General features: G+C 31.8%; 1 protein-coding gene across 6 annotated transcripts in view; it reads right to left on the bottom strand.

Moving 5' to 3' along the window:
* Nucleotides 1–27,717, bottom strand: part of Zbtb20 (zinc finger and BTB domain containing 20) — an 815,137-nt gene that overhangs the window by 648,714 nt on the left and 138,706 nt on the right. For all 6 annotated transcript variants that reach the window (XR_013155599.1, XM_076869018.2, XM_076869024.2 and 3 more), the window contains exon 2: nucleotides 1,624–1,675. The gene's annotated coding sequence lies outside the window, so the exon portion shown is untranslated. The remainder of the gene's footprint in view (nucleotides 1–1,623; nucleotides 1,676–27,717) is intronic.

The raw sequence follows: 27,717 nt of genomic DNA, 5'->3' as shown, positions 1-27,717 counted from the left end.
CATAGTGGGATAGGGAGGGGGAGCATGGGAGTAATACAGGAGCTCTAGAAAGTGCAGGGAGGTTGGAGGGGAAGGGAGGGGGCATGGGGGTTATAAATGGTGGAATGTGATGATCATTATTATTCAAAGTACATATATAGGGGCTGGGGATGTGGCTCAAGGGGTAGCAAGCTCGCCTGGAATGCGTGAGGCCTGGGTTCGATCCTCAGCAACACATACAAAGCAAAGATGTTGTGCCCGCCGATAACTAAAAAATAAATATTAAAATTCTCTCTCTCTCTCTCTCTCTACCTCTCTCTCTTTAAAAAAAAAAAAACAAAGTACATGTATAAAGACACGAATTGGTGTGAATATACTTTGTATACAACCAGAGATATGAAAAATTGTGCTCTATAGGCGTCATAAGAATTGTAATGCATTCCACTGTCATATATAAATTAAAAATTTTTAAAAATACTTCTTTATTATTTCTGTACCTTAAAATATTGCCAAGTATTAATTTTTCATCAAGTTGTCATTTTCTCTGACATTTGGTTTTATTAATCAAGCCATTTATCATTAATTTGTAGAAAATATCATAATTAAGCCAAATAAAATAAAAGTCCTTAAAAGGTTAAAATTAGAAAACAGGTGAATTAGAACTTTTACATTACCCTGTTGACATACAGAAGCTTTTTGGAAGTATGGGAATCAAGTTTTTTCAGAGTTTGGTGCCTAGATCTTAGGGCTGGCTTGTTTTTTTTAAATGTTATAAAGATTTGATTTAAAGCTCTTTGACAGTTTTGACATTCAGGTGAAAGTACTGCTGCTGCATTTGGAACAATTTGCATATCCCACAGCTAAACGGAATGTTTGAGGTGTGCACTGGTGTAAAGAAATTAAAAACAAGCTATCACACATGCTTAAATGTATGTATTCACAAAACTGATAGTTGGATTGCACCACCCCATCCCCCTCCAATGTAATCTGTGATTTACTCTTCTATAATAAATTACCCTACCATGTTATTCTCGCTGGAAGATCTAACCATGCATGTAAGAAGCAAAGTAATTACAGCCCCCTCTTGTCTAAGAAACCTCCTTCAAGCCCTATGAGCTCTTTATACACAATGCAGCAGCACAAGTCTATTGTAAACCTCTTACCTGAAAAATCTGGATTTTTGACTATCAGTAGCCATTAAATATCATCTGAATAGTTTCACTGTCCACAACAAATGTATTTTTATCTCTTATAGTAAGGTGTTAATTTATTCCCAAGGAGGAATATGTACTGACTTCTGGCCAATATGTCTACTTAAGGAAAGGACGAGGTTTTAAATTTAAAGAATTCTAAACTAATTCTAAACTAACAAATAATGGCAGGGGAGGAATGATACATTCCTACATAGAAATAAGAAGGAGGTAAAAAAATATCCAAGTAGACTGAAATAGTTTGAGATGACATAAGGTTTCTTCCCTTTTATTTATCATTTTAGATTATTTTTAGATAGACATAGAAAAAGTTATTTAATGTGCTAGGGAATAATAACAATAAAGAAAAGACGATGTAATAAATTCAAGGCCTTAAATATTATAAAATATTTCAAGAAGATAACCCATTCAAGAAAATATCACTGGACATTACCTTTGGCCTTCAGAATCTCAAAGGGCAATTCATAACACTTCTTTATGCATACCTTTAAAAAAGAAATACTTAAGATTAGAAATATGCTGAGGAAACAATTTGTATTTCTTTGCTGTCTTTATGATTAGCTGTGAGAAGTAGGTAACTGAGTTTGTTTATGCCAACTGATGTCTGTAGTTTTAAAAGAAAAATTAAAGCTAACACATTCAAATGCATATATGCAGCAGAAGTATTCAATCTAAACCACTGTAAGCACATTTCTGAGAAGTATGTCAGATAGCTGGGTATTATTAGACACTTTATTAATTCATGCTAATAATGTATTTATATTTTTGTTTTCATATTTTTAAAAAGTTAATCCCAAATAGCTTTTGACCCATCAATTTGCTTATCCTTTTTTAATAGCAACCTTGCAAATATCTATAATATATAATGGATTGATAAGCATGTTCAGTTAGGAAATATAAACAATAAGACCAAAGTCCTGTCCTCAAAATAGTAGATAAAATTGAAAATTCTGCACAATCACAGATAATCCAAAGAAAATGGGTAGGGAAAAATAAAGGAGCAGAGGGCAATGTTTCCAGCATAGTGTAAACTGGTCTATGGCAGCTAAGGCATTGACATTAGGACATTGCTTTATACTTTCTGTCTTCACAGTAAGACTATACAGATTTGGAGGCTGAGATACAAACAAATGGATTAGTCACTATCAAATTCCTTTGCATCCAAATGCCTTTGTTAGTACACAATCACAATCAAGGCTAGGAGTTGTAGAACAGGAAGGAGACTGAGATGCCTTTGTAGACAACTGGTGTATTTGACTATAAAAAGATTTAACTAGAAACAACTTTCCCATTAAAAATTATTGGAGGAATCTCCATACTGCTCTCCAAAGTGGTTGCACCAATTTTCAGACCCACCAGCAATGTATAAGAGTACCTTCCCCCCACATCTTTGCCAACATTTATTGTTACCTGCATTCTTGAAAATTGGTATTTTTACTGAAGTGAGATATAATCTCAGTTTAGTTTTAATTTGCATTCTGTAATTGTTAGAGACTTTGAACATTATTCCATGTATTTGTTGACCATTCATATTTGACCCAGTTATCACACTCCTCAGTATATATCCAAAAGGATTAAAATCAGCATACTACATTGACACAACCACATCAATGTTTATAGCAGTTCAATTTACATTAGCTAAGCTATGAAACCAACCTAGATGCCCTTCAAGAAAGTAATGAATAAATAAAATATGCCATGTATACACAATGAAGTATTACTCAACCTTAAAGAAGTATGACTGTATGATATTTGCCAGCAAGTGGATGGATCTGGAGATGATTATGCTAAGTGAAGTAGCCAGTCCCAAAAAACCAAAAGTCTTTTGTTTTTTTCTGATAGGTTAAAACCAACTCACAATAAAGGTAAAGGATGAGGGAAAGAATAGAACCCCAGTAGATTAGACAATGGGGAATGAGAGAAGGGAGAGGGAATAATCAAAGACAGTGGAATGAATCTGACATAGTTTTCCCATGTACACATATAAAAACAACACAGTAAATCCCACCACAGTGTACATGCGTAAAAATGGGGATCTAAATAGAATAAGATATATTCCATGCCTGTATAATTATATCAAAGTGGATTCTGCTGACAAATATAACTAAAAAGAACCAATAACAAGAAAAAGGAAAAAATTTTTAAAAAAAGAACTAGGGATGAGGTTCAGTGGTAAAGCACCCCTAAATTCAATTCCCGGTACCAAAAAAATAAAAAATACTGTATGATTCCTTTTACATGAGATATCTAGAAGAGTCAAATGCATAGAAATAGAAAAGTGAGTATGGTTGCCAGCGTTTTGGGGATAGACAAAGAACAAATTTTAGTTATGTAAGATGAAAACTTCTGGTTATTGGTTGCTCAACAATGTGAATATACTTAACACTGCTTAGTTGTATTCTTACAATGGTTATGATGTTAAGTTTATGTTATTCTATAACAATTAAAAAATAAAATATATCTCTAAAAGAAAAAATAAAAATAAAAAATTGTGTTTGATATTGTGTGATCTTAGAAAGTGATCTCTCTAAATTTGCTATGAAATCCCAATGATGACCTTGATGTCATACTTATTAATAGTCTCCACAGAGATTTGGCCCAAGTTTCAATAGCAGTTTTACTAATGGAAATACAATACATAAACATAGCTAATCCTATAAGCCAGTACATTCACAGTGAGAGACACCCTTAAAATATTTTTTTTAAGTCTGAAGATTTTGATTGACTGGATTTTTAATGTACATATGTAATGTTTCTGCAAAGGGAAAACAAAGCAACAAACATCAAACCACACTAGTAAACCAAAACAAAATTAACTTTAAGCTGTATCAATAACCAAATGAGCTCTAGAAAGGAAAATGACTCTGCTGTTTTATTTAGGGTATTGGTAATATGCAAATGTAAACTTGAGGAGATGAACTGAAAATTAGAATCAGGTGACATAGAATCTGAACCAATACAGATGAATAAACAGAAGGTGATTAGGAACAAGAAAGAAAATCATGTCCAGATTGTAAAGACGAGGTAAGGAAAGACACCTTTGGGAAATTTTATTTGGCCATTATAACATATATTTTAAAATAATTTATTTAATTATTTTCTGTCCCATTTATTAGACTGAAAGTACCACCAGGGCAGGCAGTTGTTCTTTTTTTACTGTATCTGCATTTTGCATTTCTATGACTATAGCCTACCATAGACTAAAAGACCAATCAGTATTAACTGAATAAAACAATGAACAACCTAACCAAACTATAAAACAAGAACTTAGTCAAATCTATGTAAAGAATCACAAATTTAAGTTTAAAGCTATTATGCATTATATATTAATATATGGAGTTTGCCCTTTTGCAACTTCAAACTCTCACGACTTATTATTAATTCTTCCATTTAACATTCATTCCAGCAAGGGAAACAAATAGTAAACAAGGAAATTACTAGAATTATAATGTCATGTAAATAATGTCATGTAAGTAGTACAAGGAAGGTAAACAAAACAAGATAACATCATGGGTAGACACATGGGCTGATAGTTTAGATAGGCTTGCATAGGGAAGTTTCTTAGAAGAGGTGACAATATGAAGAAACCAGAAGGAAGTGAAGGAAAGGGTCAAAAAAAAAAATGGAACTATCTGAGCTGTTGTAGGATTAAATGAGATAACACATATTACCTTGCCTATTACAATGGCTAGTATCAAGCTACAATGTACACAACAACTATTATTATAATGTTCTTATTCTTACAAACTGAGGATTTCCCCACTAGATTATGAATTTGTGGAATGTATTCATTTTTATCTTCCCTAAGGCTGCTCAAATAGTACCTAGCATGAACTCAATAAACATTTAAAGAACTGAAAAGAGGAAGACATAATTATAAGTTCATTAGTTAGAAAAAACAGACTATATAAACAAGAAAAATGTCACCATATTTCATATGCCAAAATCAGCCTATCTCTGTTATGTCTGTATCATGTAACAATTTTTCCTAGATTAAAAGGAAAAAATATATAAAATTATTAGGACCAACAAATCATGAATAATAAAAGAAAAAGAATGAATCAAAAAAGAAAAAAGAAAGTTATCGATATTAGTCCACTACCTCAATGATTTACATATTGTGTTCACCTCTATCAGACTAATATATTTCTAGAGAACAGAGGTTGATCTATTAAATATTAAAATACTAATATTAAAATATTAAAAACATCTATTGAACTGAACTAAAATTATCTTTAATATTCTTGATTTTTTAAAGTTATCTCAAAAGAACAAAACCAAAAGGCCAGGAGATTGACAAACTTAAAAACTACATTTAAAAAGTAAAATTATCAAGTGTTAGGTCTCAGCCCTTTGGCAAAGGAGTAAAGAATAAGGCAGATTTTTGCCTATGATTGAAATACAAATTACAGTATGATATTATCACTGAAAGAGACAAATAAGTAGGACAAGCCAAAACAACTCCATTATGAGGTACATACTACAGGCAGCATTTCCATAGACCATGTTGATATAACTGACTGATTATATGGGGAAAATTCAATTCCATTTCCTATCTCTTTCCAGGTGCCAAAATATAAATCAGGTTAATATTTCTAAATATAACAAATAAAGTATTTAAAGACCTCTAGATATGTATATGGTTTTCTGAATTCTACAATGAGAGACTTTTAAGGCATAAACACAGTGGCATATAACATAAAGATTTATGAATTTTACTATTTAAAATTAAAAATTTTCACAAGTTAAAAATGTCTTTAACAAATGTAAGAGACCAACAACAAATAAAGTTTAATATTTTAGTGTGTATGATGTTCATATAATTAATATTCTTTATTTGTAAATAAATGAATCATTCTATTTTTAAAGTAAGCTAAATATATGAATGGGCAATTCACAATAGAATTGTAAAATATAACATACATTAATATTTTTTAAAAATATATAAAATAACGAGCCTAATAATGTAGTGATAAATAATAAGCTAAAATATACATGAAATCATATCAGTCTGCAATAGTGATAAAAGAAATGCAAATTAAAACTATAGATATTCCATAATAATTAACAGGTTAAATAAATTATATGTGATATTAAATTAAACATAAGTGAAAATTTATAATTAATCATTAGGCTTAAAAATAGGTAATAAAATGACAATAATAATTTTAAATTTTAACTAGTTTTTAAGAATTTGTACATATAAACATAGGAAAACACTAAAACAAAATACCTAATATACATTTTGAAAACAAAATTTAGATGTAATATTATTAGTCTTCTTGAATGTTAAAAAAGTCAGTTGAGAATGTCTGTATGTCCCCAATTTTGGTGACTACTTTCTCCATTAACTACAGTATTTGTTTTTAAGGAAAAAAAAAATAAAGAGGAAGGAAAGAAAAAGAGTAGATATTGTAAGGAAGGAAGGAAAGAGAATAAATAAGAAAGAAAATGGGAGAAAAGTAGAACTTGTCAAAATAACAGCAACTACCTATATTGATAGCGATTAGGTTCCAAAGAGACAAAATTTAACATATTTTAACATCTTTATTTAAACTTCCAAAGGAAGCATGCATGTAGAATGTTTCACACATATACAGTAAGCACAACATAAAAAGAGAAAACAGACAAAATATCCACCAATTTTAATTATAGAGCCACTAGGGAAAGACAACAAAATATGCCCATGAGAACAACTGACACTCCTCCAAATAAGTTTTTAAAGTAGGACTGGTATGAATTTCAAATAAATAAAAGTTAACAATGAGTAGATTTTGATTAATTATCAACTCATGCTGTCTGTAACCACATAAGAAATGTTTTCTCAATCCATAGTACTTATCATGCTATTTAAAAGTCACCTACAACAAATGAACTATGACTTTTCTGGTTAGTCAATCAGCTAGTATTAGTATTTTATATGGGCCCTCCCAGTTGAGGACAAAGTTAATAAAACTGCTAAAGGCCTTTCTTAACTAACATTTATAGAAAACAAAGCATCTTTATTAAATAAATATTTAAATAAGTTTAGTTTTAGCTTATTAAATATGGATAAATGAAAACCAGCTTATGATCCTCAAAGAACATCCCTGTGAGGAAGATAACAAGATGCTTTCCCTTTCCCTCTTAAATCTCAAAGAGAATAACTTAGTTCTAGTTTACCACAACACTGCAGGTATTCATTCTGGTGCAGGTATTCATTATTGGAGTTTCTAAAACTCCAGAGAAATCTGATAAGTTCTGTTGTAGACTTCTCAGATAATCCTTCATAAAAGTGGCCTAGCTAAACCATAACTAAAGTCATCTAAAATCAACTCAAATTCCATTGAGCCAGAGCTCCAGGGCAACAACAAAAGACGGTTCACTTAACTCAATTATACTTGTTAGTTATTGCAGTTTCCTTTCCAAATAGAGGGGAAAAGTTCAGAAAGATTATGTACTTAATACTACTTTTAACCCTAAAATCCAATTTATTTATTTATTTTTTTCTTACTTGTCCTTTTAGAGCAACCTAAACCCTTCCATTTATTATGCAGCTTCACTCTGGTTTTATTTCTCAATAGCAGAATGCCTTAAATAAATTCTTAAAACCAACAAACCAACAAATAAATAAATTACAACTCAATGACTATAAAAAGTACACAGTCTAACCTGCTTAATTATTAACAGGTAAACAGAATGCATTTCTGAGTAATTTACTTAATCTCCTTAAACTAAAAACTTTAAAGTTTTTGAGCTTGGAATGTTTACCTTTTCTAAGGATCCAAAAAAATTATTTAAAAATATTCTGTTAAGCCATTTAAAAATATCCTATTAAGCCATTTTAATAAAAGCAATTTAAAAACACCAAATAAATGTGAATGTAAATATTTGCCAAAGTACATAAAAAACAGAACACATTTTTAAGATTTCAGAGGTCAGTAAAATTCCTCTCCTTTCAATTTTCCCTGTCCTCTTTCAAATAATTTATTTCATACTATACTTGGGCAAAAAGAGTAGAAATATTCAGTACCAAGCTATATTAATTAAATTGATATAATAATGATTTTAAGCAAGCATTTATAGAATACCTAAGCAGACCATAAGAAATATACAATTATGAACCTATAGAAAATATTAAAATCCTGAAATTAGAAGAAATAAAAGAAAGAATAAACAGTAGACAAATTCACCATTTTCTCTGGATAAAGCACTAGCTTCACTGGTATTGAAGAATGACTGTTGCTTGACATAAGAAAACATCAATTACCTATAATGATGGTCAATTTAATTTTCCAATTAGCAAAGGGTGTTAAAAGGTTTTGTTTTGATCCTTTTTTATTCAAAATCTAAGACAAACTAGTAGATTTTTCTGCCTTGGTAAATAAGGTATTATAATTTTATCTTTCATTAAAGATAAAAAATTCACATTGCCTTCAGGAAGATTCTTAATCTTTGTGGGTGAATGCTCAAAAGACTCTCTGGGAAGATCATAAAAAACCAAGAATCTTTTCCTCTAGAAAAGTGTACATGCTCATAAGAACACCAGAGTATAGGGACCCACATAAAATCCCCTTGCCTTCTGGTTTTGCAGAATTCTAAATTCTTAGACCCAGAGATTGTACTGACTATACAGTGCTCTGAGGACATAAAAAGGATTTGAATTTTCTTTTTGAAGACACTTTTAATATGAGCTATTTTTTGTAGATTTGTCTCTTTTCTTCTAAAAGGGGGGTATAAAACAATTCTGGTTAATTTAGTCTTTGTTAAAAGTTAAACATCTCCTTTTGGACAACTGTATGTACTACCAGTTCTTTGAGCTTTAACATAAAATAGTGCTGCTTTCACATCATTGCATATTTTAGAAGAGGAAATAATATTTTCTTAAATGTTCATAATTCTCAGGGGAGACAGAGTCAGAGAGAAAGTTACTTAATTTTTATCTGTAATTCTAAAGATTTAAAGATTATGGAGGCGCTGGGGTTGTGGCTCAGTAATAGAGTGCTTGCCCAGCATGTTTGAGGCACTGGGTTTGATTCTTAGCATTGCATATAAATAAATAAAATAAATGTCAATTGACAACTAAAAAAATTAAAAATTAGAGATCGAGAAAACACAAAAGTATTCGCTATAATCAGAATCTGTTCTAAGGGCTTTTTAAATTTTTTTATTTATTTAAACCTGAAACTCTAGGAGGTGGATAATATCATAATACCCATTTTATTGATGTGTAAACCAAGACACAGAGAAACTAGGCAATTTGCCAATGGACACTCCTCTACTGAGTGGCAAAGCCAGGACTCACACTCAGTCAATCTGGCTGCAGAGTTTATACTTTTCATAAGGCACACATTTCCAGTTTCATTCTTTCATGAACCGATAGGATTTCATTTGTGATTTGGTATTGAGCACAAGTTCACTTCTTCACAACCATGCAAGAAACATTCATATCATTTTGCCCAGACAAATTTATGTTGGGAATTATTTGTAAGTTGCTGACAAAACTGGCATCACCATTGGGTAGCTGGCAGCTATATACCATCGTAAATTTCCCAGAGCCAATGCCCCAGATGGAAAAATAAGACACCACTAGCTCAGTAAATGTGGAACCATACAATAGAAGCTGACCCCTCATTTCCTTTTTGGAAATAGTTCTGATGGGATTGAAAATTGAATGATTATACATTAGAAGGGCCAACTAACACAACAATGCAAATGGGCAATATTATCATAATAACAGTTCCCAAAGGTGGGAATGTCTGCTATTTCTGATTCGTCTGAAGAAAGGTAAAAACCACACAATATAATTTTTACTTTCTAGACTTAAATCATTTCCATGAAGTAAAATATTAAAGTAAAATTCATATTTACTGAGGGCAGGCAAGTTGCTTCATTTGGTCAAAGCTGGAGCAAAATGAACATTTTCTTGGCATGTCCATCTCTCTGACAGATTGAATGTTTCCAGAGATAGCAACCAATTTGTAGTACAAGATTTGCTTTTAGTGTATCAACCTTTATATGTTGAGCAGTTCCAAGAAAAGCAAAGGCTGACACCAAAGATAGATAGATAAATAAATAAATAAATAAATAAATAAATAAATAAATAAATAAAATGAAATAAATAAATCCTGTTCTTATATTTTGTATAGAAGAGGTTTTAGTTATAAATTCATCCCATTTAATTTTTATTGAATTACTCCCTACATGTAAATGCAAATAAGCAGGTACTAGTGAGATACAAAAATAAAAGGCCAAAAGAAAGCTGAATATTCAAAGTAATGAAAAACAGTTAACGAGGGCTCAAGCCAAATAGATAGACAGATGCAAAACAATAAAAGAAAGAAACTTGCTAACTGAGGCAGCTCTTCTACAATAACACCTGGGGATTTTTATGGAGTAACTGATTATAATGCTGCCAATCCGGGCTGAGAATGAGAACCTGCTTATAATAACAGATTCATTGGGTATTCAATGTTAACCTTTAAATCTGACTCTAAATCATCCTATACACTATAATAAAACAAATGTTTTGAAACTATCTAGTTATTAGCTGATTCCCTATAATAATTCTCAATCACTTATAGCATCAAGTCTTAAATACTTACTTTTCAAAGTCCTCCACAATCTGGTTCCATTATGTATTGCCACTTGCATATAATGCACAAGTTATATTACAGTCCAATGCGATAAAATTTTAAACAGAGTGTACATTGATTCAGTGAACTATTGTGTCTATAACATGTTGTGCAATGTTCATGTAGCCAAAATATTTTCACATGTCTCAAGCTTTTCCTAAGTCCACAACATGTCCTCAATGATGTCTTTTCTATATAGTGTAACATGAGGTACTTTTGTCTACTCTGTCATTTTCTATTGTTTATAGTGAATAAAAACTAATATTAACTTGAGAAATTCCAGATAGAGAAATTAAATACTGATGTAATGTAGGAACTGGACAGCATTGCTACTCAAGTTGTTCTGGTCACTATATTTCAGGGATGTGGTCAGGGTTGAAAATGCTGATGAAAGTAATAGTAAAACCATAAGTCTGTATGTGACCAAAGCACCTGATTAGCACTTGATCCAAGCAAATAGAAAAAAAGAATAAGTTTGTATCAGCATAATTTTGGGGTTCCGATTATTATCAAAGGCTCTCTCAATCAAAAGCCAAGAATTGCCTATCTGCTATATAAAACAGTTTAGCAGTTAAGTTATAGACTAGGATTTTTTACTTTGTAACCAAAATATGGCTAACAGAGTTTAAACTTTAAGTAATTTGTTGAATTAAGCTAATCAAGTTTCCAATTACATATTTTAAATGCTTAGTAATTTCCTATGTTATAGACCTCCCATTAGTCTCTAGTTTCAAAAATATATTTCTCTCTGCATAAACTCATAACTTTCATGGTTTTTTTAAACTTTTGCTTCAATTTCCATTTAAGTAATTCATTTTCTAGGGTGATTATTTCCTTTGCTATTTTATTGCCCTGTTGACTCTTTTCCAAAACTAGTTTAGCTCTCTGAATTTGCCTTTTTTTCCTTCTTCCAAAGGTGTATTGATGTGGAACATACTCCTTTCATTTCTTGATATTCTAATTTCAACATATCACCCTTCCACACATTATCCAGCACATCTCCCTACAATGCATTTTTCCCTCTGTGAGGCTGGCACTGATGGAGACTGTGGAGTTTGGGATGTCACTTGTCACTTGAATCTGGACATCCCCAATCCTAATCTTCTTGTTAAATATCATTATTTTTTAAATCTATATTCTATTCTCAAATCATGCCACCGGAATGATTTGAAAATAGAATATAGAATTATATGACACTGTTTTCTTTAAATGTTCCTGTTCATTCACTGCTTTCTAGGTGGAAGCTTCTGTTCCATCAGGATGTATGACAGACCTAGCCCCAGATAGTGACATTGCAAGTAGCTTCTTCTTGGTCTTGACACCAAAGAATCAACAACAAATCCTCAATATCTCCCAAAGTCTCACAATCTCAATGTCATCTCCCTTCTCACTCTTCTCTTAACTCTTATCCAGACACCTGTGCAGTGGCTTCTCTTTCATTCACAGCAATTGACTTAGATGTGATAAGTTCAATCACTCAGATACCTACGTTTCTGTTTAGAAATATATTGACAAATTTAGTAATTAGAAAAATGTATAGGGAAGTAACCTTGTGCCTTGTTAACACTAACACTATCACACAGACACAAAATATGAAGATCCTAAATTAACCAGCACCCCCACCCCATACACACAGACACACAGACAGACACACACACATACACACACACACACACATACACACACATACACAGACACCTACACACTGTTTTACTAAAACTCAGCAACACTGATCTTCTTTTCTTTTATTTATCAGACCACACTTGTTTGAGGCTTCTGGAATTGCTCTTCTAGCAGTCTCTTCCCCTAGACCACTTTATAATGAGTTTCCCTTCTCATCATTCAGTTCTCAACTTAAATGGCACCTCATTACTCTTTATCCCACTGCCCAATCTCTTTGAACCAAGTCACTCATCAGTCCACTCTCCAGATTTTTTTTTCTCACAGGTTATCACTATCTGAAATTATTTTAATCATATATAAACTATTCACTATCTATCTCCCTACATTAGATACACTGTCTATCTTGTTTACTGCCAAATCACTTAGGTGTTATGCCTGGAACACAGTAAGCACTCAAATATCTGAGTAATGAATAAATGAATACATAGAAATCATTAGGAAGTTAATATTCAAGCCATAAATATTTATCAAGCACCTACAATGCAGTAGGATTTTTTTTTACTTAATTAGGCTGACAAATCTCCTGTCCCTAACATAAGTATATATGAGAGAAAATCCAAGGTTTTTCTGATGACATTTATTTTGAAAGAGTTCTAAAAACATAGATTGCTGTAGAATTACACCTAAAGTGTTTTGATGCATTAGAGTAAAACATGGTTTTCTCAGCCATTGTTTCCTTCATGTGCCCCCACTAAGCCCTTGATGTGTCATCATCACCTTTTATGATAACAAAAACAACTGAATGAAAGCAGTGATGTTGACACATCTCATTTAGAAACTTTACTACCAAATGGATGGGTTAATCCCCACGAGCGATGTAATATTCCAGGGCAGATGATCCCATCAATGTAGTTACATGCATGAATCCAATCCTTCCTTCATGCCATATAAAAATATTCTGCTTACCTAGACTTAACATTTCAAATGCTTCTACAGGTTTAAAACAAAAAGAATCATTCTTTTAAACCATGGATCAGTAAATTTTATCTGTAAAAGGCCATATAGTAAATATTTCAGGCTTTTCAAGTTCTATAGTATCTGTCTCAACTACTCAACTGTGCCTAAATAGTGTGAAAGTAACCATAGGTAATAAATACATAAACAAATGAGCATGGTTTAAATTAAAATTTTGTTTAGACAAACATAAGATGGGACAGATTTGTGGAACTTTTTATCTTATCAGTGAAGACTACGGAATTTTTCTATTGGGATTTAATTATAAAATTTAACTAAGTGGGAGTATTAGGAGAGTCTTTATTAGAAGTTGCCTTCATGTGATATGCACACTGTTTTTATATGAATTATATGAGTGTTATGGTTTGAATCTGGAATGTCCCCCCAAAGTTCCTGGGTTAAAAACTTTGATTCCCAATTTAGTAATGTCCAGAGGTGGAGCTTTGGGTAGGTAATTGGATGGTGATGACCCTAACCTCAATGGTGATTTAATCCATTTGATGGACTAATCATTTGAGTGGACTACTGAAAGGTTGTTCAAACTACTGGCAGATAGGGCATGGTTGGAGGAAGTAGGTCACTGGGTGGCATGCCTTTGTGGAGTATGCCTTGACTCTGGCCCTTCCTTGCCGCTCTGCTTCCTGGATGACATGAGGTGAGCAGCTTTTCACTGCTATGCTCTTCATCACAATATGCTGCCTCACTTCAGGCCCAAAACAATGGAGCCAGTTAACCATGCACTGAAACTTTCAAAACCAGGAGCCAAAACAAATCTTTCCTCCTCTAGGTTGTTTCTGTCAGGTGCTTCGGTCACAGCAAGCTGACTAACACAATGAGTATGTGGGGGTTGGATGAGATTATTGGGAACTTGAACTCCTCAAGTCGCCCTTTTCACTGCTTAATCCCACAATGAAGTTGAGACTCTACTGAGTATTATATTTTGGCCTTACATAGATTCATTATCTTTCCATAAATATTCCATCCATCACATTATTTATATCATAATTTTAAAATTATTTTTGAAAAGCTACAACAAACATTTGGTTGAAGTTCAAAAAACACATTCCCTTTATCCATGTTAATTCTGCAGTTCTATTTTAAACAACTATTAATTTTGTCAGACATGATTTGTTTGTAATGAACTCATCTTGTTCACTGCTCATGATTTCTTTGTCTTTAAGATGTTTACTGACTTCTCTTCCAGTGTTTTTCTGAGAATGTTGTCAGATATCCTGTAAGTCCATTTCAAATTACATTTGCATTATATCTATTATAAGAATTGTTTTCCTTCAAAATCTTTCAGGTCTTCTAAATTTCCCAGTTAGAATATACCTTTATATATACAAAAATATACTAAATATCTCTTTCCTGTTTCTCTTTGATGGCTATTTTCAAAGGTATTTTAAACTCATTACATGCTTTTCAAAATTGCATTCCAGAACCAAAACAGCTACAGAATTAAACTAAAATTTTGTAAAGATTCTAAATGATAGTGCATTGATCCACATTGTCCTGAGATACATTATTTATTAATTAGTAACACAATCATTTTATATTCTCCATCTTACAGTTGCTATAATAAATTCTACTGCCAATCAGCTTTCATTAACAAATCAGCCTATCTATTCATGATAACCAATAAATTGTACTCCATGTTTCTGACATCCAATTCTGCTTTATTTGCTCTCATAACATAAATCTCTAAAATATATAGTGTCAAAACATGTTTTTTGCTTCAATTAGTGTCTTGCAAAAATGCTAAAACTATAACATCTAAGTTCACTATTAAGTTACATTAGCATATCATACAAACAAGATTTTTAAAATAAAATAAGGATATAGTAAGTTTTTGATAATATTATAACGTCTGCTTCAGTTGTATTCAGTGTTCAACAAATGAAAACACTTGAGAATCCTAGTAAAAGTAAACCTTGAGATGGCTGAAATATCCATTCTAAATAATGGGAACATTTAGGTAATTGTCTGCACAAAACAAGGATCAGGCTTTTTGAGGTCATAAAATGCTTGACCTTCCCAGGTATGATGAATGCAAAAAGCTTACCACTACACCACACAATAGGGATAACATTGTTGAACCTATCTGAAAAATAACATTTTTCAGAAGCTCCATAAAGTAACTGATTCATTAAAGAAATAATTAGAAAGATTCTTTCTTTATCCTGATATGAAGGAAAATAAAAAAAATGTTGCAACATTTGCAGAAGAGGATGAAGTGTTCACATCTCACTTGTGAAGCTTGAATAGTTTTATTACCTAGGCTCTTGCTATGTATTCAGCATGCCAGAGAAAAGTATTTCCAAAAGAACACAGCTTTGCTGATCCTGGGTTCCTGAAAATATCACATGATAGAGCAAAAGCGTTCACACACAATCAAACTGACAATAACTTACTCTGTACTCAGAAGAACCAAAGTACAGCACAAAACAAAGTGCCAAAAATTAAGTGCAAGTGTAAACCTCTCAAATTCACTTATATTTCAGCAAACAGTACTAGTTAAGCTACATGTAAAAGAAAAAAAAAAAGGTTGAAGGGGAGAGCAGATTGAAATTGGAATAATGCATCTACCTCTGCTACAGTTCAACTGTCTCAATAAAACCAAACTTCCCAAAGATTTATCTTTACTAGATGCAAGCTATATTATTGATGCAATCTCACTACTTCCCATCTTCTTCCTATTTCTCATTTCCTAAACTACTTTTTCTTTGTAATAATATCTCTCTCTCTCTCTCTTCAACTTCTCCCTTGTAAAGTGAGAACAGGCTGATTCATTGGATGTGGTTGTATCTCCCTTTCTTTTCAAATACACAGATATTCAGAATAATTTTGCTAATTAACAAGTGAGCGAAGTTAGAAAAGATAGAAAGGGTAATCTCTGAGTGTCAGAAAACAGAGCTCAGAGATGTAACCCATGGTGCACTGGTGACTCATGGCACCAAAGGGCATCACACGCATATATACTGAGATATATTTAGATTGATATATAGAGCATTAACACTAATTAGACAAGAGACAAGACCTGAAGCCATTGAAATGGTTGAAAGTACCTAAGAAATATGTTTTAATAGACACCTCACCCATACAATTTGAATTAGGAGTCGACAGACTAGCTTAGAAATACAGTAAGAAAGCTGATGTCTACTTAGGACTCTCTGGTGGAAAATAGTCAAACCCAGTAATATATCATAGGCACCTGAGGAATCAGCATTTAAACTATCTATTTGGGTCAGAAAACCCAAGGATAAAATTAATATCAAAATAGTAAGGTTTTCTGTAGACTAGAACAAGTTCAGATCTTGGATCACAGGATAGAAGGAAGTGCTACATCACTCTGGAAAAACACACAGAACTCACACAGAAAACAACTTCCTTCAATTTAAAATGAACCCAACATAGTATCAAAACCTGCTATTGTTTTGTTCATGAACTTAATATCCATTAAATGCATGTTTTAGGTACGTACTATATTGGACCTTAAAGATATAGTAGTCAATAAAACATATCCTTGTACTCAGAGAAGTTTATATTCCAGTAAAGAAGACAATGGACACAAATATAAAACACAATGTATAAATGCCATAAGGAAAGTGCAAGATACAGAAATATAGAGTAAACAGAGAAGTGATATTTATTTTAAAACTTTAGGAATAAAGAGAATGTATCTCTAAAGATACAAGAAAGGTTTAAATTATCACAAGAAAATATACTAAACAACTAAATGGCAATCCATTTATAAACACCAATGAAGTGGGAAATTTCCTGGAAAATGTAACATAGCAAAGCTGAAATAATACTAAAAAAGAAAATCTGAAAAAAAAATGATTAATATTGATGGTAAAAACAATTTACCTACCAAAGAGTTATATCTCATATAGTTTAAAAGGTAAATCCTTTCACGCCTATTTAAGGAATGGAAAATTCCAACCTTATATGAACTATTCCAAAAAGAAAAATAAATATCCCAAACTAATTTCTTGAGACAAATAAAATCTTGATACTAAAATCTAGAGATCATGAGAAAGGAAACCATATGAAAATCTCACTTAAGAATATAAATTTAAAGATTCTAAATAAAATTAGAGCAAATCTAAAAAAGGAAAAGCATGTGTGTATGTGTATGTATGTGTGTATATATATATAAATGTAAACATATAAGTATACAATTTATCCCAGAAAGGTAAGAATTATTCAGCATCAGAAAATACGTCAAGTGATATAATAATATTTAGAGATAATTTTTTTAAAAATCAATTCTCTCAATAGCAGGAAAAAAAACCCAACAATATAAATGTAGATAAAAACTATGCAATAGACAAAATAGGTAACCTGTGAAGTATTTATATTCAGAGTACATAACAAAATGAGTCAAAATAAAAAGACATGTAATATTATTTTTAAAACTGGTGTGAGAACAAAAAAAATAAAGAAAATAAAATTTCATTTGCCAACAAGACTATGAAGAGATGTTCACCCTTACTGAAAACACATGAATAATTAACATTAAAACACTATCTAGATACACTTTTACTCCATTCTTTTAATCAAAAAAATGTATAATTCTCTCAATATATAAAGCTGGAGAGAATATGGAGAATGGGAAACTCAGATACATTTGGAAAGCTCTTTTGTTATATTGTAAAGTTAAAAAGTATATTCCCTAAATCACGTAATTCAAATACTGAAGCTCTCCCACATTTATAAAGGTGTTTACTATAATACTGACTGTAATAGGAAATTTTGAAAGAAAGTAAGAAAGAAGATAGGAGGAGAGAAAAAATAAGATGGAGAGAAAGCGAAAGAAAGAGAAAGAAAGGGGGGAAGATAAAGAAAAGAGAAAAGGAAGGAGAGGGAAGGAAAGAAACATCCAAATGCTCAATATTAGGAAGTGGATGAACTGTAGCTCAATCACATAATGAAAAAGCATAGAGCAGTATATGTTGCAGCTAAAATAAAGTGCCTGGATCTATATATACTAACATGAAAACTTTGAATGAATGTAATGTCAAATGGAAATCAAAAGGTGTGGCAGAATGACCCCAAATTTCTCAGTTTCAGAGCCCTTAGCATTTTACACACACACACACACACACACACACACACACACACACGTCGTTTTACTTATTTATTTTTATGTGGTGCTGAGGACTGAACCCAGTGCCACACATGTGCTAGGAAAGTGCTCTACCACTAAGCCACAACCCCAGCCCTCAATAAGCATCTTAGTAACTGTTTTCAAAACAAATTTGGCTTAACAGATCGTTTATTAAGTAGGTAGTTCCAAACAACTCAGTAAGTATTTTAGTCCAGCAATATAGCCATATAAAAATAATAAACATAAATTAATACAAAAACATTGTTTTCATTTTGTTTGTTTAGCCTTTTTATTGGGATGTGGTGCCTGGAGGACACTGCCACTCTTATGTCCTGTTCTATAATATTGTATTCCATAGAGTACATGCTTTTTATGACAGCAACCAACAAACTCAGCTTAGCAAATGCAGGTACCATTAAGAGAAATATATTCAAATCAAATGTTGAAATTGTGAACTACTTCAAATTAGTGTTTCTGACAAATGTTGAATATTGCTATGTTCCACTTGAAATTTTTAAATATCTTGTGGCACAGCTGTGGCACTCCTTGGGATACAAATTAGAAACCATGGAATTATGATGAGACATGATTTATGTGTATTTGTAAGCATACAAAACTGCACTAAATGTTTATGTGTGTGCCTGCATGTGTACACATGCATGAAATGAAATTAAATGAAAATATAACAAAATATGGACTGCAAGTATACATATTAACCTCAAGAAAGTGATCACCTCTAGGAAAAAATGATGAAATTATAAACAGGAGGTGACTTCAACAATTTCTGCAATATTAATTTGTGTAAAAAATATCTCAACTAAATATGCCAAATGCTAACATTTTAAAATCATGTATAATGGATACTCGGTGTTTATTTTATTAATTCTGTGCTGTTTATAATAAATGACAAGCAATATGCGTTTTCAAAAGCTTTATATAGGTTGCTAGTTTTAGCATGCCATTCTAAATTCCAGGACATCTGGTTACTGTTAGACCTACTTTTACACAGTTTCCATTTAGAATTACTGAACTATCCAACAGGACTAGTCTAACATTTAAAGAAAAACAAAAATAAAACAAACAAACAAAAAAAACTCAGTGCAAAGACCTCTTTTTCAAGACAATCTATCACTGTATTTCATGAAACTGGAAAAAATAAGAACAAACCCAGCCCCAAATTAGTAGAAGGAAAGAAATATTAAAGATTAGAGTAGAAAAAAATAAAATAGAGACTCAAAAATCAACAAAGCACAGAACTGGTTCATTGAAAAGATAAGCCCCTAGCTAGACCACCAAGAACAAAAGAGAAAGATTCAAAATCAGAGATCAAAAAGAAGATATTATAACAATACCACACAAATAAGAAGGATAATTGGAGATTATTATGAACAACTATATGCCAACAAATTTGACAACACAGAAGAAATGGTCAAATTTCGGTACACATCCTGCTACCAAAATTGAATCATGAGGAAATAGAAAACGTGAACAAACCAATAATAAGTAACCAGACTAACTCAGTAATAAAAAGTTTCTTGTCAAAGAAAAGCCCAGGACCACATGGGTTCACTACTGAGTCCTACCAAGAATTTAATAAAGAATTGATACCAATACTTCTTAACTTATTCCACAAAAATGAAGAGTAGGGGATTCTTCCAAAAACATTCTATGAGGGCAGAATTACCCTGATATCAAACCAGGAAAACACACACAAACACACCAAAAAAGAAAACTATAGGAATACCCTTGATGAACATAGATGCAAACATCCTCAATAAAATAACAGGAAGCCAAATTCAACAGTACATTTAAGAGATTATTCACCATCATCAAGCAGGCTTGATCCCTGGGAAGCAAGGATGGTTCAATATATACAAATCAATAAACATCATACACCACATCAGCAAGGTGAGCTATGGTCATCTAAATATATACAGAATAGGCATTTGATAAAACTACACACCCCTTACTGATGAAAATAATCACAAATAAGATATAAAGGGAACATAACTCAACATAAGAATAAAGTTGAACAAAGTTTGTTATGTTCATGTATGAATATAACAATTCATTCTTATTTATTTATTTATTTATTGGGGGGGGGGTACTAGGGACTGAACCCAGGGATACTTAACACTGAGCCACATCGTCAACCCTTTGTATTTTTTATTTTAAAACAGAGTCCTGCTAAATTGATTAGAGCCTCACTAAATTGCTGAGACTGGCCTTGAAGTACTAATCCTGCCTCAGTCACCCAACTCACTGGGATTATAAAAGAGGCCACCATTCCAATTTTATATTTAACAGTAATACACCAATATTAAAAATAAATAAATAAAAGAAAGACCAGTAGAATATAGATGAAGGAGATCAAGGAATAGGAAGAGAGGAGACAAAGAGGAAATATTGGGAATTGAAATGGAACAAAAACTATGTTATATGCATTTATGAACATGTCAAAATGAACTTCAGTATTATGTATAATACTAAAATGTAGTAATAAAAAATTAACAAAACATATGTATTATGCTAATACCACAACAATGTTGCAAGTGAAAGGCTAAATGCCATGTAATGGGTAAGAAATGAAATAAATGTTGGGGAGGACAAAAAGGCCATACCCAATAAGCCAGCACTCACATACTGAACAGGGAAAAACTGAAGGCTTTCACTCTCAACTCAGGAACCTAACAAGGATATTCACTTTCATTCCTTGTATTCAACATAATGCTGAAAGTCCTAGCCAAAACAAGTAGGCAAAATAAAGAAATATTGATCAATTTATACTAAGTTACAGTTAGATAGGAGTAAAAAATTCTGGTGTGCTGCAGCACAGTAGGGTGATTATAGATAGTGATTGGATTCTGTATATCTCAAAAAGCTGGAAGAAAGGATATTAAATGTTTTTCATAAAAAAAGTGATAAATGTTTTCGTTTTACTTTTTGGAATATATTTGAGGTGCATAACATGTTGTTGTCATATGCAGGGTGAAAATGATTACTTTAGTCAAGCAAATTAACATATTTTTATTTTAAACTAATTATAAAGACACATGAAATTGCCAATTAGTATAGACAGGTCACGTACACCCATGGCCCAGCTTTCCACATTGTCAACACCTTACATCACTATGTATATTATTGAAACAAGGAAATTGATATAGGCATAATAAAATTAACTAGACCACAGACTTTACTTAATTTCATCAGTATAGGCATACACTTATTTTCTGGTTTCTTTTTGTATATAATTCTACAACTTCTTAACACATGTATGTACATAACCACCACCAAATCTAGATACAGAACTGTTGTGTCACCAAAAACAAAACAAAACAACAACAACAAAAAAAACTATGCCACCTTTCTATAGTCATATGCTTCTCCTTTTGAAACCCCTGATGATGACCAGACTTAATCTTAAGAGTAGTAGGGGTGGAGGTCAGGTGGGCTGCTACTGAAAAGTATTAAGTGATAAAGTCATATCACCAGATTCATATTTCATCCCCTTATTCCCTCCACTTCAAATAGGAACAGAAAAGTATAGTACTGGAGAAAAAAAGAGGCATTAGAATACTATTACAGTAATGAAGGTAACATTAATGTAGTAATAAAAAAGTAACAAAGCATGTGTATTACTCTACTGTCACTACAATGTTGCAAGTGGAAGCTAAATGTTATGTAATGGCAAGAAATGAAATAAATACTAAATGTTTTAGAGAACAAAAAGGCCATACCCAATAAGCCATACCAAATAAATTCAAGTATGTAAAAACAAAACAATCTGGTAATTGATCGAATAGGTAATTGGACAGACAGGTGGAGTATAAAGAAGTTATGAGATTATCTGACTTATATTTCTAGGCAGATGGTAGTATCATTCGCTGATATGGGGAAAATTTATTTTTGTTCCTACTATTTTGAATTACTTATGGGTCATCTAAGTGGAGATATCTCATAGGTAATTTGGTACTGGAGACTGAAGTTCAGGAAAAAGGATTGTGATTATGACTGTTAGTAACTGAGACCATAAGAGTGGACAGGATCAATAAGGAGAATATGGGGTAGAAGACAAGACAGTGAAGAAAGAAAAGAAAAGAAAAGAAGAGAAGAGAAGAGAAGCGAAGCGAAGTGAAGCGAAGCGAAGCGAAGCGAAGAGAAGGAAGGAAGAAAGGGGATAAATGATGCAGGCAGAGAGCGGGGATGGAGACAATGAACTTGTACACTCTGTACATATATGAACTTCAAATGTCAACCGACAAACATAATTATTGCTAAAGAAAATTTAATGAAACATTTCTTTCTTCTTGAAACTTTTGGTTTATATAATATCCAATTTCTCAAAAAAGAACTAAATTTCTCAGAAAGAACTTGCTCTAATACTTATATTTTGAATATTTTTTTCAACATAAAGCATTTATATTTACTGTCTTGGCCCAAGAAACATGGTAACTATGTTGATGAACTTAAAAACAGTACTATGTCTTTGGTAGACTAGGAAAAATAAAGTTGGAAGTGTTCTTTTTCCTATAAAGTTCCCACCTGCATTTAAATTTTCTCTCATCTAATACCCACCCAACTAGTCTTGCTATTATTGTTTCTTATGTGCCTCTACAATACATGATATACGACCAAACATTTGGAGGTATTTTGGTGAAAAGCTATGTTAGCAACAACAACAAAAATAAAAACTGTCCAGTGATAATTAAAGTTATTGCAGTAGGGCTGGGGATGTGGCTCAAGCGGTAGCATGCTCGCCTGGCATGCATGGGGCCCGGGTTCAATCCTCAGCACCACATACAAAACAAAGATGTTGTGTCTGCGGAAAACTAAAAAATAAATATTAAAATTCTCTCTCTCTCTCTTAAAAAAATAAAGTTATTGCAGCAATTAAATAAAACATAATTGAAAAAGTCAGCTTCAACTTTGAATTCACTGGTATTTGTTAGATTGCAATTTTAATTTAAGGCACAATGCCGAGTTCATTTAATGACCTAGACTATTTCCTGATAAACATTTTTTAAAAAGTACAAACATGCTGACCAACCTTTCCTTCTCCCTTCCTCCCACTATTCTCTCTAGTCTAATAACACTGGTTATATTTTCTGCTTCTATAAGATCAAATTCTTTAGATTCCACTTATGAGTGAGGTCACATTTTTTTTCTTTTTTATTTTTTTGGTTTGGGGGTATAACTTATTTCACTTAACATAATGTCCTCCAGCTATCCATGTTAGTGCAAATGACAGGTTTTCATTATTTTTATGGTTGAATACTATTCCATTGTGTATATGTGTACCACATTTTTTTTTTAGTTGTAGATGGACACTATGTCTTTATTTTATTTATTTATTTTTATGTGGCGCTGAGGATCGAACCCAGTGCCTCATGTGTGCGAAGCAAGCATTCTACCACTGGAGCCACAACCCCAGCCCCTAGACCACATTTTCCTTATGCATTTCACATGAAGATGGACTATTTGATAGGAGGAATAAGTTTTGATTTTATGTGGGACCACAAGGTGAATATAATTGATAAGAATACACATACATATCAAAGTAGTTAGAAGAAAGGAATTAGAATGTACTCACCATAAATAAATAATAAAATTTTGAGGTGAAGGATATACTAATTACCCTGAGTTGATCACTACACAATCTATACATCAATCAAGACATCACACTGTAACTCATAAATATATACAAAGAGTATTTGTCAATCAAAATATTTTAATAAAAAATAAACAGTACAAAGTACTATCTCAAAGACAGCTACTACCTATCTGAAATCCATCTGACAATATCATCTACTATTTAATTTGGAATGTATTGTTACTGAGCAGTTACTCTAAAATGCTTGTAGGAGGCAAAGCCTTCTGTTTTTACTTATAAAGTAATATTGTATTTCTAATGATTCTAGGATAACAAATTTGAAAGTACATAATTTGAAATGTCAGTTGTATATTTTTTTTTATTTTTTTTTTATTGTTGGTTGTTCAAAACATTACATAGTTCTTGATATATCATATTTCACACTTTGATTCAAGTGGGTTATGAACTCCCATTTTTACTCCGTTTACAAATTGCAGAATCACATCAGTTACACTTCCATTGATTTATATATTGCCATACTAGGGTTTGTTGTATATTATTTATATTTTAAATAACTACTAATTAGTTTTTTAAAGTTTTGTACATTAGCAGATCTTGAGTTTACAAAACTAAGTATCTCTAGTCCCCCATCTCCAAAAAGGCTTTTAACAGAAACGTTAAATGAAAGATTATAATTTTTAAACATAAGATGGAAGTAGAGTTTAATTCTTAGCCTGGTGGCCTGTTTTCTTCTTCAGTGAAGTTTTTTGTGAGCCTTTACTTATCAATATCCTTTCAAGTTTTAAAGCCCTTGGAAACAACACAACACTTTTTTCTCCAGGTATAGATTGACTAAATTCAAAAGAAAAATTGGCCTGTCAAGGACCACTTAGTATTGAGCTTATGAAGATTCCCAAAGAGAAGGCAACACTTTGGAAATAACTATACTCTACTTTCTGTGTAACTCATAATACTTCATTCACACTCAAATTGGTGTCACTAAGGGTCATGATGCCAAAAAGAATTTACCAGATTCCAAATGATATATCCAAGAGTGAATGATTCTCAAAGAAAATGTACTCACATATTTCTAAAGAAAAATATAGACTCTACAAATAGGTCAATAGAAAATTCTGGGGATAGTTAGCAAAACCTGTGATTTCAGTCCCCAAAACTCTGGCACAGGAAAACACAATCAACTTCCTCCAGTGACAGAGATCTTCTATCAATACTAGCAGTGATACACTTATGTCTACATTTAGGTGAGCTAGCATAAACTTTCATCTTACAATTACCTAATGCTTGATCATTACTGGGGGGAATTATATCTAAAATGACACTCTCTAAACCAGATGTCTTTTCTCACAAATCAAAAAACACACAAGATCCATCCCCAAAATATTACCAGTATGTGGGCTTCTGGTAATTTTTTTATACTCTTCAGTGTTTTCTAGGTTTTTTAAAATAAGCACCTTTTAAAAAACAGAAAAAATAAAATATTACCTGATAAATTCTAACCTTTTAATCTTAAAAAAAAACAGAACTACTCTTATTTTCAATGGACTATATGGATCAGCCTTATAATTTGGTGGGAAATTCTTCATAACACATTTGATATACATTCCAGAAAAAAACATTCAAAGAAAACACATGAGTTAATAACCAAAAGTAATATTATAAATTTATTTTGGGGAACTTTTTGTTTTCCAATTACATGTAAAAAAACCTGAGAACCATATGGAAGCAAATAGCAATTTAATGAATTTACAATAGCTAAAGGGTTTTTTTTTTAAAAGACAAAGTGACAGGCATTAAAAGTATAGAAATTTCATTGCTTTCTTAAATACTAACAATTAACTTGTGAAAATTAAAATTAAAAGCACAATACCATTTACATTAGCACCAAAAATTAAATAAATTCTAAGACATAAATCTAACCAAATATGTATATGATCACTGTAAAGAAAAATATAAAACTCTGACCCAACATATCAAAAAGTAATTAAATGGGGAGATGTTCCATGTTCATTAACAGAAAGACTTAATATTGTCAAATGTTAAGTCTTAGATTGATTCCCATTTTTTTTGAGACTATTGCAAATGGGGTAGCTTTCCTAATTTCTCTTTCAGAGGATTCATCACTGATGTATAGAAATGCCTTTGATTTATAGATTTTATATTCTGCTACTTTGCTGAATTCATTTATTATCTCTAGAAGTTTTCTGGTGGAATTTTTTGGATCTTCTAAATATAGAATCATGTCATGAGCAAATAGTGATAGTTTGAGTTCTTTTTTCAATTCATATCCTTTTAATTTTTTTCATCTGTCTAATTGCTCTAGCTAGAGTTTCTAGGATTATGTTGAATAGAAGTGGTAAAAGAGGGCATCCCTATCTTTTTCAAGTTTTTAGAGGGAATGCTTTCCATTTTTCTCCATTTAGTATGATGATGGCCTTGGGCTTAGTATAGATAGCTTCTACAATGTTGAGGTATTTTGAACATAAGTGGTGCTGTATTTTGTCAAATGCTTTTTCTGAATCTATTGAGATGATCATATGATTCTTATCTTTAAGTCTATTGATGTGATGAATTACATTTATTGATTTCCATTATGTTGAACCAAGGTTGCTTCCCTGGGATGAACTCCTCTTGATTATGGCACACTATCTTTTAAATATGCATTTGTATACAATTTGTCAAAATTTTGTTAAGAATTTTCACATCAATGTTCATCAGAGATATTGGTCTGAAGTTTTCCTTCCTTGATGTATCTTTGTCTGGTTTGGGTATCAGGGTGATACTGGCCTCAAAACAATGAGTTTGGAAGGCTTCCCTCCTTTTCCATTTCATGGAATAATTTGAGGAAGATTGGCATTAGTTCTTCTTTGAAGGTTTTGAGGAACTTGGCTGAGAATCTGTCTGATCCTGGGCTTTTGTTTGTTGGTAGGCTTTTGATGCTATCTTCTATTTCATTACTTGAAATTAATCTGTTAAATTGTGTATGTTCTCCTGATTAAGTTTATGCAGATCATATGCCTCTAGAAACTTGTTGTTGTCTTCAGTATTTTCTATTTTACTGGAGTATAAATTTTCAAAATAGTTTCTAATGTATTTCAGTAGTGTCTGTCATGATATTTCTCTTATCATCACACGTTTTAATAATTCAAGTCTTCTCTCTCTTTCTCTTTGTTAATGTGGCTAAGAGTTTATCAATTTTATTTCTTTTTTCAAAGAACCAACTTTTTTGTTTTGTCAATGTTTTAAATAATTTCTTTTGTTTCAATTCATTGATTTCACCTCTGATTTTAATTATTTCCTATCTTCTACTACTTTTGGTGTTGGTGTGTTCTTCTTTTTCTAGAAATTTAAGATGAAATGTTAGCTCATTTATTTGTTGACTTTTTATTCAGCAAAGTAGCAGGATATAAAATTAACACCAATAAATCAAATATATTCCTATATATCAATAACAAATTCACATAAAGAGAAGTTAGGAAAACTACCCCAATCACAATAGCCTAAAGAAAAAAATATCACTTGGGAATCAATCTAACAAAAGAGGTGAAAGACCTCTAT

The sequence above is a fragment of the Callospermophilus lateralis genome, chromosome 10, assembly GCF_048772815.1.
Source record: "Callospermophilus lateralis isolate mCalLat2 chromosome 10, mCalLat2.hap1, whole genome shotgun sequence".
Classification (NCBI taxonomy): domain Eukaryota; kingdom Metazoa; phylum Chordata; class Mammalia; order Rodentia; family Sciuridae; genus Callospermophilus; species Callospermophilus lateralis.
The sequence above is the reverse complement of the archived record's forward strand: the minus strand, read 5'-3'. Positions and strand labels throughout refer to the sequence as shown.